This window comes from Euprymna scolopes, chromosome 17, assembly GCF_053919585.1.
Source record: "Euprymna scolopes isolate OS-2025 chromosome 17, ASM5391958v1, whole genome shotgun sequence".
NCBI lineage: Eukaryota > Metazoa > Mollusca > Cephalopoda > Sepiida > Sepiolidae > Euprymna > Euprymna scolopes.
This window is the reverse complement of record NC_136498.1, coordinates 104,168,128-104,182,860: the sequence shown is the minus strand read 5'-3', so window position 1 is coordinate 104,182,860 and position 14,733 is coordinate 104,168,128.

The following is a 14,733-nucleotide window of genomic DNA, read 5'->3' as shown; positions in this document are numbered from 1 at the left end:
CAGCTAATATGTGTCTAATTCTTTGCTTGAGCATCCATACCTCATAACTGATATATGAATTCTTATATGTGCACTTGAAGAATACCTGTCCCAAGACGGGTAAAATTCGTTCCTTGGACAAAATAATTTTGCACAAATTTTATGTCCATTTACAAAACCTAAAATCAAGACATGCTAAGTCTTGGCTTAAGAATTTTTTTTAGATGAGGATTCGTTATTCGTATCATTTGGACTACTGTTCTTATCTCCTGTGTCATTTTCACAACGTTTCGATGGATATAACCTCCGACCTTCTTTAGGTGTATCTTGTTGAACTCAGGAATCCTTCTGTCGAAATTGGGAATCTGCATAGAATTTCGAACAGAACCCTCTATTTACTTAATGGGTGTAGCATACTCTCATTTCGTCAGCCATGACTGGATAGAGGTCATAAGTAATTCGCAATTACTTTTTTTTCAGCCGCCCACACGTGCGGACCAGAGTATAAATACCCTAACTCGCTACAAAAGAAAATAATGAAACGAATAGAATGATGTAAACAATAACTCAATTGCGCGATGGAATAAACATGTCGTTTATTTTCTGTTGAAAATAAAATGGTTTAGGTGTAACACGTGTTCATTCAGGCGTTGACGACTACATGCGTGGAAAAAAAGAAATTAAGTCGAGGGCGAGAAATGGCCGTCCCCGCACATAGTATAAATTAAGTATAAATTGATATTATGATATCAAAGTAAAAATCTTAATTTGATATTATGAAATCAAAGTAAAATATCATATCAAAGTAAAAATTTTATATTATGATATCAAAGTAAAAATATTATGATATCAAAATAAAAATTTTAATTTTATATTATATCAAACTGAAAATATTATAACATTAAAGTAAAAATCTTAATTTGATATTATGATATCAAACTAAAAATATTATGATATCGAAGGAAAAATCTTAATTTGATTATTATGATATTAAAGTAAAAATATGATATCAAAGTAAAAATTTGATATGATATAAAAGTAAAAATATTATGATATCAAAGTAAAAATCTTAATTTTATATTATGATATCAAAGTAAAAATTTAATATTATGATATTAAAGTAAAAATTTAATATTATGATATCAAAGTAAAAATTTAATATTATGATATTAAAGTAAAAATATTATGATATCAAAGTAAAGATTTGATATTATGATATCAAACTAAAAATCTTAATTTGATATTATTATATTAAACTAAAAATATTATGTTATCAAAGTAAAAATCTTGATTTGATATTATGATATCAAACTAAAAATATTATGATATCAAAGTAAAAATCAAGCATGATATAAAAAACCAAAACCTTGCTAGTAAACGTTTACGACATGCGTTGCTTGGAAAGTAATATTATGATGAATGCGTAATGCAAGTCTTAAAGACAGGCTCAATTGTGATGAGTTTAGAGGAAATTAAATTTGGACAATATAGGGAGATGCGTGCAGAAAAGAGGACTTGTTAGTGAAAGAAGGGATTAAAGTTATTTGGTTAGTAAATGTAGACCAGTTAAAGTAGCAGGTCCAGTTCACGAGGAAAAAGCTGAGATAAACAGGGAGGAAGTCATAAAAATAGACTTGAGGAAAAGATGGATGAGTAAAAACTTGGAAGGGATAATTTATTTGGGAAGCCAATTATTTAAAGCTGTCCAACCCATGCTGGCATGTAAAACGGGCATTCAACCGATGATGATGATGATGATGATGATGATGATGACGATGATGGTGGTGGTGATGATGATGCGGCTCTTTTTAACCCACTTTCATCGAAGTGAAAATTCTGCTTTTACATAATCTAGTTCACCAACTTTAAATCTTGCTGTAACATATTTATTAACAAACAAAAGGTTAAACGAAGAGAAACACAAACGCACACTCGCTACATTTGTTTTGTCAGTGATGTGTTCAAGAAACAAAACACATGCATGAAACAATGGCGAGTGGTTGCGATTTCAAAGGTTTTATTAATGAGAAGTCGTTCACGAGGGGAGAGACCAAAAATTAATATCTTCTAAAAGAGACGCTAACTCCCATTCCTTCTTACTTAATTTTCTTTGATGCCTCCATTCAGTCTCGAAAGACAAAGGATACCCCCTGTAGGGGCAGTTGCATGTGTAATTTTGTAGCAAGGGTTGCGCAATCCTCAGCTATCCCTCTCCTGAATCTGCACTGCTTGAGTCCAGTGGCAAGGAGAAGTCCAGAACGACTGGAAAAAACGCTGAGAGAAGCGGACAGCACATACAGCCCCTGGAAGTTCCAAATAGTCACCCATCTGGTACTGGCCAGGCTTATCGTTGCTTAACTTTGGTGATCTGATGGGAACAGGTGTGTCAAATGTGATTATGCCGTATTTAACTTAATTTAATTTTCTTACTTAGCCTTGAAATAGTTGATGGATAGACGGAGTCTCGAGGAAATATTCACTTAGATTTCTATATTATCGGTAGCTTTTCTGACCATTTCCTTGCCCCGAAACTGCCTCGAAACCCTGTACCAAACTCATGATGTAATTTTTATCTAATAATTCGACACTTGCTTGTAGTATGTTTTGCCTAGGAAGCTGACACCTTGCTTCACTCACGCTAAATGGACTGGGTCTATTTCCGTTTGCCACCAAGTTGCCCTAACATGTACTTAATGCAACACTCCCAAAATTCATACTAGTTAACATAATCTTTACTTACTAGTCTAGGGTCCAAATATATCATCCTAGCATTGCTACAAAATTACTCAAAATCAATGTTTAAAGTTTATATTAAATTAACTCTCTCTCTCTATTTATATTAAATTAACTCTCTCTCTCTATTTATATTAAATTAACTCTCTCTCTATTTATTTATTTGTGGATACTTACCCTTATATTTGTTGTTATTTCACCACGTTTCAGCCAACTATTCCTCTGGTCTTCTGCTTGGTTAATCATGACGGGATAAGAATTCTAGGTCTCTTAAAAAATAAATAAAATAAACTCACATTCTCCTAAACTTATTATTTCTAATCTGTAACTATAATCTATTTTTATATGTTTTGTCATTATTTATTTTTGTATGTCTTTATCTTAATATTATACCTCAATCTCAATATATATTATTCAATTGGAATTCATTATTGAGATCAGTATTAATTATTAATTTATTTATTGTGGACTATTATCCTCATCATTTTTAGTTGTTGTTTCACGACGTTTCCGCCAAATATTCCCCTGGCCTTCGTCAGATAGTAACTGCGACGGGATAGGAACTCCGAATCTCCTATCTGCATCCTCAGCAATTAACTGCCATCCATAGTTGTTGTCGTTTCACCAGGTTTTGGCCAAGTAAGCCTCTGGCCGACTTTTGGTAGGATTGAAACCGCCATCTTCAGACAATACCCATCTGGAACCATAGAGATTCAACGTCTCTATCCACTGCGCCAATCGCCCCGAAGGGCGATCAAGGTTGGATTTATTAATCTTATAAATCCACGTTTATTTATTATCTGATCTTCCATGGTCGAGTCCGCACCGAATAGTATATATGTTATTCAATTGGAATTCATTATTCAGATGAGTATTATTTATTAATTTAGTTATTGCGGACTATTTCCATATCTAGACGATTGGAAACAGAGGCATAAGTGCAAACTCTACCGTACTTTTATATGAGAACTTTATTTCTCTTTAAAACATTTTGGCTATCTTGAAATTATATTTCTTACTATTCATCCAATTATTCCATTTGCCCGCGATACAATAGACAAAATATGCTCGTTAATTTTAAATGTAGCATGCCCGGAATGACCTTAGAAGCCGGAGGACACAATTAAGTATATTTTCGTTTCTTTCAACAAAGTCTACAGAAAATGTCTGCGATATTTCTGTAGATATAAATAAAGTCAATTATGAGCTGCATTTTGTTACAATACAAAATTTACAAAATAAAAGATAAAAATGTGTGCTTTAAAATTGTACGTACCTTAGTCGACCAAGCAAATATGCCGCTTTAGCTAGTAAGAAGAATTCAAGTAAATAACACGAATTAAGATTTGTATACTTTTTTCATTTGTTTATATATGTCGTAAAGATTCTTGTCATTATCTGTTTTTGTTGTTCATGGCTGGGTAGGTTTGTTGGATTTCTTCCCACTGAGCACATTAGGCACAAGGCCGTTTTTTAATGTGGAGAGATTGGGGAAATAGGGACCAGCTCCCCGGGGATTTGGGGAGTAGAGGAGCTGGATAGTAACAATTGGTATAACGGGTTACCCATACATTGACTAATAACTGATTACTACAAGAGCAATGGTCTTATATGTGAGGTTGCCCCCACATATGGTCTTTGAAATTTATGCCCAGCCTCCGCAGGGACGTGTCGGTGCATATTCCACGTTAAGCTATGTTTTCCGGCGTTCTGAAGAAGTTATACTGCTTTTTTATTGGAATGGTGGATCTCCGGTTATAAAGACATGGAGGCCACTCAAAGATAAAAGATAATATAGACACGGCCACAGAAATGGAAGAAAAACTAAGTTATTCTTTTTTTTTTAAAACAAATTAAAATCTGTTAAAAACCATTATTCTTGAGCAACTTTTTCCCCCCAGAAAAATAAAAGCCTGAATTTTATCCCAATAAAAGTAAAATAATATAAAACTTTTTCTACTATTTTTAATTTTTAATAGAATTTTATATAAATTTTTTTCCAAAACAACACCATTCACCGCCATTTTTGTCTTGATGTAGAATATTTTTTTAAAAGGTTTTTGAACAAATTTATTTATTTTTGTCTAAATAAGATTAAGGATAATTTGCTATAAGAATATGCAAAAATATTATAACATAAATACCTGAATTTCAAATAATTCCACCTTTCATCTCACTCTATAGATTTCTCCTTGCGAAATTAAAACTAAAAGATTTAATGATAGTCTTGAAGAAACTACGGTAGCCCTTTTTTTTTTCTTTTTGAAAAGTGGAAGTTCTTACTTAGCAGTTTCCTACTATACTAAAACATAGCCTTCTCAGCGTCCACCTTATCTTTGGTACCGTCGTGAAAAATTATTTTATGGGGTTCGAATTATTCGTCATCTGCGCGCCTTTCCTTCATTCCTACGTTCGTTATTTTTTTTTTCTTTTAAATTTAGATTATTCTTCCCCTCTCTATTTTCGATGCGACGAAGCAACTCTATTAAAGCGCTGGCCGTCAGTTGTGGGTAACGCTCCAGCTGGAATTATCATCTCTAACGCCTGTACGCTTCTCTGTAGAAAGAACTGCCCATTTGTAACTGTTTCACACATAAAGTCATAATAGTATATTTAAGCGCTTGTACCCATCTCTATAAAGAGAACCGTGCCTCAATAAGTTGATTAATCTTAAAGTTTAAATAGCGTCTTTTTTACAAGGTCCGGAAGCCACTCGAAGATAAGGGTTAATGAATGTAAGGTTGTCAATAGGACAATATCGTAGTAGTCGTTAGTTGTGGAAATTTAGAAAATTAGATTACTTAAGGGGACGACTCATGAAGAACTTTTAACGGTGAACTTGAAATGAATTCATTTAGTCCTGTGAATTTCCGTGTATTTTTAACGTTTGTTTTTACGATTAAGTGACGAATCAACTTTATAAGTATTTCATTCTTTTTCTTGATAAGCGACACACACACACACACACACACACACACACATTTGTTGCCTACATAACCCCCTGTTAAGCAACGATGAGGCTGGCCAGTGCCATATGGGTGACCATTCTTGGAATGCTAGGTGCCATATGTGTTAAAGACAACTTCTGCATCTAGTATCATGCTTTGTCGTCTTGACCCTGTCTTGCCATCAGGACCAAATGTTTCTGGATGAGAGTTTGGTAGATGCAAGCCCCCTCACTTTAAACTAAGTCAAGCGCAAGTCATAGCAAAAATGAAAGGGGCGAGATAACAACTGTTTGTAAATACGAACAACTGTTTGTAGGCCTTATGGTCTTCCATAAGTGAAGTAATATCACGTAACAAAAAATTGCCGAAAGAAATTACCGTTCGTTTAGCAATATGCGCAGTTATTTATCAATTTTTTCTTTTTTGGTATCGATTCTTCAAAGCATTTCCTATTTAATGGTATATTAGCAATATTTGGTTCACTAAAAGAAAATTATCAAATTATCTTTTTGAGATTTAAAGGTAGCGTTTTTCGTGAAAATAATGAAAATATATTTTTTTTGTTAATCTGAAAGATAATAATTATTATCAACATATTCAACGAATTTCAGACTTCAAAACACCAAAAAGCGGGTTTTCAACCTTAAAACCTGATCGTGCACAGTTGTCCCTTAGCACAATACAATATATTTTGTTCAGTTTCGGCTGATTATTTTAAGAATATTTGTAACCACAAATAAAGAACTGGGTTCGTAGGCAATATATATATATATATATATATTTACTTATTTATTTATATCGATTATGAAAAAAAGTACACCGTTATAAAATTCATTCTTCACTTAATAATCGGTGAAAATTTCGCATTTATTGGATAATTACTTGATTTTTAGTAGATTTTTAAAGAGAGACTTCATAAAAATACTTCCTCGTTTCGTTTTGGCTGTGCCTAATAAGTGTAAGGGAGTTGGTGAGAGAACGCCATGATAAGTAATGGTGAAACTTGGATAGAGTTTAATTATATAAGAGTGCTAGCAAGGTTAACCGACGTAGCCCGGGATTGAATGATGATCAACGAATGCCACACACTCTCATATTCTTATTGCCCTCAAAATCGATGAAATAGCCCCAATTTCCAATCAAATTGATTGATTGCTTGCTCTAACTACGTATCCATCGTGATGCACCCGAATGAAGCTTCACATGCCTCTCGCAGTGTAAGTTCACATTTTAGTGGAGTCTGTGTTGCACTGTAGAGAACCTACTGTTGACTTTATAAAATTATTTTTATATGTGATGGCTTGCATTAAAGTTTCAAATGCTAAAGTCTTTCTGCAGTGACTTAGTCCACAATACATTGTAGTCTGCACATTGCACTGCAGAGAACCTACTGTTGATTTTATAAAATTATTTTTATATAAAGTTTAAAATACATTAAAGTTAAAAATGCTAAAGTCAAGTATCATGCTTCAATTGTACTCTAAACAGAAACATTCATTTTGAACGCGCTTTTGTCACATCAAAGACCCTACTGTTGATTTTATATGTCTGGCCTTCCTAATTGTGCGGTGATAATGGCTTGAATTTAAGTTTAAAATGCAAAAGTCAAGTATCATTGGTAAATTGTGCCGTAAACAGGAACATTCATTTCGAACGCACCCCCATCATATCAAAGAATCTACTATTGATTTTATATGTTGGACCTTTCGACTTGTGTGGTAATAAAACTTCTCAAATGCACTTGTGATGTTAGGCTGTGTAAGGTGTTAACTTCGGTCAAAATCAGCTGTTTCTTTATTTCATTGGATTATTTCGATTATCGATCATCGATTGCTTATCGAAGACATTCCAATACAAAACCTATCTAAGAACACTGTCAGACACATAAGTACCTTCATATGAAATTTTATAAAAATCGGCTCAGCCGTATTTGAGTCCGTAGGGGACGAACTCATAGACCCACAGACACACAGGCAAAGTTCCTTTTGTGTAATAGTAGAGATAGAGATGGCTTAACAAGAACTTATCACAAGTCAACGGCTATAGCTTTTGCCGGTGCTGTTTGATATGTCGGCACTAACCTAAGGGAGATAACTCTATTTTACTTAGTGTACAGTGAGCACCCACTTTTTGGCCACTTTAGATCCCCATTTAGTATGCTTGTTTTTTTTTTACTCATTAGTTTATGTGAAAAAGAACTTATTTTAATTTCTATTTAAAAGAAAAAAAATGCTGATATTTGGTTTTGACAATAAATTATCTTGAAAAGTATGCGACGCAAATTACAGAGTGAAATTTAATATTTATTAAACAAGTTCGACGAATGTTTTTAGTACGATTCTTTAATTGAAAAAAAAAAAAAAACAAAACAAAAAAAAAACTTTTACTTATCTTTTTCATTTAATTAACCGTTTAAAACATTTTTCATTTAGTTATATTTAGAATAATATTAATTTCTATTTAAAAGAAACAAAAAAAAAGCTGATATTTGGTCTTGACAATAAATTATCTTGAAAAGTATGCGACGCAAATTGCAGAGTGAAATTTCATATTTATTAAACAAGTTCAACGAATGTTTTTAGTACGATTCTTTAATTGAAAAAAAAAAACCCCAAAGAAACGTTTACTTATCCTTTTCATTTAATTAACCGTTTAAAACATTTTTCATTTAGTTATATTTAGAATAATATTAATTTTCATTTAAAAGAAACAAAAATAAAAAATAGCTGATATTTGAACGTTTGTGCATGCAAAAACTTTAATTTATCTGTATTTATTTTTTTACTTTATTTTAAATTATTTAAATTTTAGAATCTGTAGGGATATATCTTAGTTTAAAACTTTATATTTTTTTCATACGAGAATTTCGGACGATAAAAATAACGCAAAACATTTAATATTACAAAAACATTTATTAAATAAATTCGACAACTTTTTAATGAAACAAAGTTTATAACATTAGCTAAATAAAGATCACCTCTAAAAATCAACTTTTAAAAAGCAAGTATGCGTGTAAACTCGTATTAAAAAAACACATATTTATGCATATATGCATGAAAATATATATCCTAAAGTTTTGTTCATTAAAATTAAGAAAAATGTATTACCTCTAAGATACATACTTTTATATTCTGGTTAGACTATTAGATTTTTTTTTGGGGGGGGAAGCAAAGTTCAATATGAAAACTTCAGCGAGTGCGATCAAATAATACATCTTAATGAAAACAAGACACCACACAAGGATAGATTATCGTAACTATTAAAATATTCGTTCGTATTCCACGAGCCAATAAATTGTTACGAGGGGCGTGCAATAAGTAATGCCCCTGACCCACTTCCAGTTGTCTGATCTAGCTGAAATTTTGCATGTGCAATTATTTATATCTCTACGGGTTGTCTGGCAAATTACAACTCTAAACTTATTGTGGTTTCTGTTACAGGTGTTTGAACTGAGTCAGGTGTGAAATAGAGTCTGTTGAATGTCGAGCAGTGATCCGGTTTTTGTATTTGAAAGGACGCACACCACAGGAGACTTTTGATGAAATGAAAGAAACTTATGGTGATAATGCCCCATCATATGACCTTGTAAAACGCTGGCATCGTAAATTTAAACATGCCCGGAAGTCTGTGGAAACAGTCCCCAGACCTAGTCGCCCCTCCCCTTCTGCCATTGATGAGGCATCTGTCCCTCAAGTTGAGGCTGCCATTTTGAAAGATCGGTGCATTACTATTCGCCAAATAGCCCAAGACGTCAAGATTAGTACAGTGTCTGTGGAAACTATCATTCATGACCATTTTCATATGCATAAGGTGTCTGCCAGATGGATTCCCAGGCTGCTCACACCATTCCAGAAGCGAGAACGTGTCGAGTGCTCGAGGATAAATTTGGAGATGTGCCAAGAAGATGAGTCAAATTTTTTAAAAAGACTGATTACACAGGATGAAACCTAGGTCCATCACTATGATCCAGAGACCAAAGCCCAGTCAATGCAGTGAAAGCACTTGGACTGACCACCCCCGAAGAAGGCAAGGTGCAGCCCTCCGCTGGCAAGGTCATGCTCACAGTCTTCTGGGACCAGGACGGAGTAGTGATGACAGATTTCTTGGCAAAGGCTTCGGTCCACAACTCGCATGTCGCCAGATCAGAAGCACGGACATGTGGTTATGAAATACTCCCCAACCTCCCTACTCTCCTGACCTTGCACCCTCTGACTTTCAATTCTTCCCAGCCATGAAGTTATTTTTGAAAGGAAAGCGTTTCCCAGATGATGCATCCTTGATTTTTGAAGTCACGTCTTGGTTGGAGGACCAACCTGGGGTGTTCTACAAAAACAATCTCCAGAGCTGCATCACACGATGGGAGAAATGCATAACTCTGGATGCTTCCTATGTAGAGAAAGACTAATAACTGTGCCAAGTTTCGTTGCTCTACTACTATGGGAAGTTGGTCAGGGGCAGTACTTATTGCACGCCCTCGTACTTTTACCTAACGTTATAAATGTTATTTCATTAAACTTGTTTAATAAATGTTTCTGCAATTAGCGTCGCATACTTTTCCAGAGAATTCATTGTCAAGCCCAAATACCGGCTTGTTTTTGATATTAATGTTTGTAATTGTAGTATGAAAAAACGAATTACAGAAGTTTTAAACAGAAAAAAAATGAATGAAAGTTTTTTTTTAAATTAAAAAATCGTACTTAAAACTTTTGTGGCATGTCCTGAAGAATCTCGAATTGGATTCGAATTCTTGTTTCTTTTAAAGAAAAATTAATCCCAACTTGCAATGGAAAATACAAATAAAATTCGTAAAATCCCGATGAAAAAAAAAAAGCAGAAGAGATTAAGTTTGCTTTTATTTGCATATTTTAAACGCGAAAAAATATCAATTAAAAAGAGGCTTTCATGGCTTTGCTTTCATTGAATTACGTATCTGCAGAATTTTTCAAACCGGAAGCAGTAGACGGTTTACACGGTTTCAACGCCCAAGCAAGACGATTTGAGTTTTATAATATAATAGATAGATATCCAATTTCATTTGTGAAAGTTAGAAAAAAAGAAACTGATCAAAACTGACGAAAAGTTTCTAAATAACAACGTATTTTATACAGAAATAAACCAAGTCTTATAATGGACGTATATCAAGATGGCATCATTTTTGTGACAGATGGACAAAGCGATTAAGTGGATATCATAAATAACAAAACTCATTTGTTAAGTTTCAAACCTCCGTTGTTTCGTTTATATTATTGTACTTCTTTTAATAGGCTACTGTCACTTTTAAGTATATATCTAAGACATCAAGAAATTAAAAAAAAAATGTAAAATTCAAACAATCTTTATTTATGAAAAGTTATTCATAGCAGATTGCAGAATCCCGGGATTGCGATTTCATTCCCTTATTTTCTTTTTCCTTCAATTCTTGCAGGGTTTGGGGTTTGACGTTTCGAGGTATGCCAGCTAGCATAACGAAATAAGGGAGTTAACTCGCAATCCAGAGATTCTGCAATTTGTCACGAATAATGTCTTGGAAAGAGCACAAATATGCAAAGCTGAAAATGGGCAACATTTAAAAGAAATTATTTTTGATAAATAAAGATTGTTTGAATTTTGCATGTTTTTTTTTTTTAAAGAAAAAGTGTCTTAGTCATATTGTGTTAAAATTACAGAAAGATATCATCAAAAAGAATAAATAATCTATTTAAGCTCAAAACCCTTCAGTGACTTTTTGGACAGAATATCTTTTATTCTATTAAATTATAATGTTTATGATTTAGATATGTATCCCATTACGTTTTTAATATCACAGATGAGACTGGGTAGAAGAACAAAGTAGATTAAGACGGTTAAATTGATACTAGACCTCAATCTACTCTTTTTCAACAACCAACTCCTACTAGGTTCTCTGAATGTAATATAAAGATGGAAATCATAAGTATCCTTACGTTTATTAATATACTAACAAGACGCCCGGCATTGCCCGGTCGTAAAATACGCTTAAATATGATATTTTAATTATGATGATTTGACTTTGATCATATTTCTTATTATATTACACTGGACCCAATGTACAGCAATGGCTTAAAAAGTTAATAAAAAATGACTCAGGTGCCACCACCGAGAATCGAAACCAAAACGTTTAGCTTACAATTTATTTTTGCCGTTAGGAAACATCAATTACAGACCGAAATTTCAAACAACCTTACCCCATTCCTGGAGAGTATATCTCAGATTGTTTAATCCCCAGTGTGGGCGACCGAAAATACATTTACGAATTACGTAGGATCTCTATCCAGTTATGGGTGACAGAGCAAGAGCACGCTACCCTCGTGAAGTAAATAAAGGGTTCTGCTCGAAATTCCGTCAATATTCCCGAGTTCGACAGAAACATTCCGAGTTCGACAAGATAAACCTGAAGAAGGTCGGAGGTTATATCGACCGAAACGTTGTGAAAATCACACTCAAGATGAGAACAGTAGTTCGATGAATAATAATAATACAAACTTTGGTGTTGTCAGCTACTTATCGTACCGATTGTGCTATGCGAATATATGTTGAAACTCTATAACTAACGCTTATAAATATATTAATTTCATCGTGTAACATGTTGTAAGAGCCTCATTTGCTCCTTTAATGGGCAGCTAGAAACGCGGAACTACGAAATTAAAACGAAACCTAAGGCGATAACTACTTAAATAATTTTTTATATAAACTACACATGCGATAATCGAATATCCCTCAAGCACAAAATAACGGAAAACATTAAAATATGTTTATAAATACTCCTTACGTTGACGGAACTCTCTTAATTTGTTAACACAGACTGCTCAGGTGCCCCTCTTTCAAATTGAAAACGGGGCTCTCCATTTCAAAGTCGCTGCCATTTTGATTTCTTTTTAAACCGGTTCGTGAATTAAAATTTTTTTTTTTTAACAAACTACTAAAAAATACCATAAAAGTAACTTTATTTGACTATTGTAAGATTTATTTCTTGTATATTTATATTATAATATATATAACATTTTCTCTTTGTAAGGAAACATCATTTTGTTGGTCACTCTTGGCTACGAATGGAAACAAAGTTGATATAAAAAAAATATATTTTCGCGAAAATTATCTTTACTTTCTTCATATTTTGCTTAGGGTAAAATTTTTGAGTATCAAAACCTATCTCTTTACAACCTCCTCCTTTTCATAACATATCATACTTTCATCGATCACAGTCCATTTTCTGTAGGCTGTTTTTGAACCCAGTCAACGACGAGTACTTCTGCTAGTATATATATATATATATATATATATATATATATATATATATATATATATATATATATATATATATATAAAGCTATATATATATCTATATATCTATAAAAGTGAACGTGTCTGTGTGTCTGTGTGTCTGTCTGTCTGTGTACATTTCCCTACGCAATAACTCTGTCAATTTTTAGTCTATAGACTCGAAATTTGAAATACCGGGTACTGAGATTTGGGAAAATCGATGTGATGGGTGTCAGTCAGAAATTTGGCTGTTAAGGGGTCAAATTTCAACGATTTGACCTTTAAGAACTCTACCAAACTCCTCCGACAATTTTGGGTCTAGACACTTGAAATTTTAGATATAGGTTCCTTGAACCTGGATCTAACTTAATAAAGTGATTTGAGCCCGAAACTATAAATTTTAAGGGGTCATAATAGGGGTCAAAGTTTTAAAAAATTAACCATTTTTTTTGTTTTTTTTGCTTTTTTCGCACAGCATACACCTCCAAACACCCGAGCAACGCCGGGCACCCCTGCTAGTATATATATATATATATATATATATATATAAAGAAAAGCTATATATATATATATATATATATATATATAAAGAAAAGCTATATATATATATATATATATATAAAGAAAAGCTATATATATATATATATATAAAGAAAAGCTATATATATATATATATATATATATAGATATATATATAAAGAAAAAGGTATAACAACATCAATCAGTTCAGGTTCATGTTTTTACTTTAGAGAGACGGGGTCATTAAAGCCCAGAAGTCACTATAATAAGTGTTAGGTAGATGAGAATACATGATCAGTAATAGTGGAACATGAGTATGGCTAGATTATTTAAGAAGACCGCCCAACAGGAACTTATTTGCATTAGATTCGAAGACAACGCCAGTCAGAAAACCTCAAGGTATCAGGGAGGGGTCGCTTTTTCGCCGATATTTACGAAAGTCATCGCCTCTTTTCGATTGACTAGCATTCATTTCTTTTCCTCCTTTGCAGTACGGGTTCGAGCCTGCCTGGCTACTACCACTTTTTTTTTTGCTCAATACACACCTCCAAACACCCGGGCAACGCCGGGTACCCAGGCTAGTCTATAATATAATCTCACCTGTCTGTTTAAATGTATGTATGTATGTATGTATTCTACGTGCTGTATATTTTGGATTGTTTTACTCTTTTATTCATGTTGAATTCACCTATTCGTTAAAAGCATCATCATTGTCGCCATGAACGTTGAGGATTTGTGCCGTTATGGACGTATCTTCAATTTAAAAGCTGTACTAGCGGCGTAGCGAATGACCGTCTCTACTACATGCTGTTTGTATTGGATTGTTTTCCTTTTTTATTCATGTTAAATTCACTCATTCGTACTAATTATCATCATCGTCATCATGAACGCCCCTTCATGTATATTCTACATGTATGTGTATGTGCATGTGCATATGTATATACATGCGTGTATGTATGCATGTATGTGTGCATGTGCATGTTGTCATGTGTGTTTGTGTGTGTTCTTGCGTATGTATGTTTGCGTGCATCTGTATGTATGCATGCTTGTATGTGTACGTGTATGTGTTTATTTCCATGTGTGTGTGCGCGGAGTGGACTCCCAAAAACCGTGGTGAAGGCAACCCCTCTGGGTGAAGCAAATCTCTGATTAAAAAAAAACAAAGCGGGAGACCAGTACCCGCATTAAGCTGGTCTACAGTTTGACTTGTTGCTGGATATCTTGCTCTTGCTTGTTTCTGGATCTCAACATTTTGCACCGAAAGAGAGAATTAGCT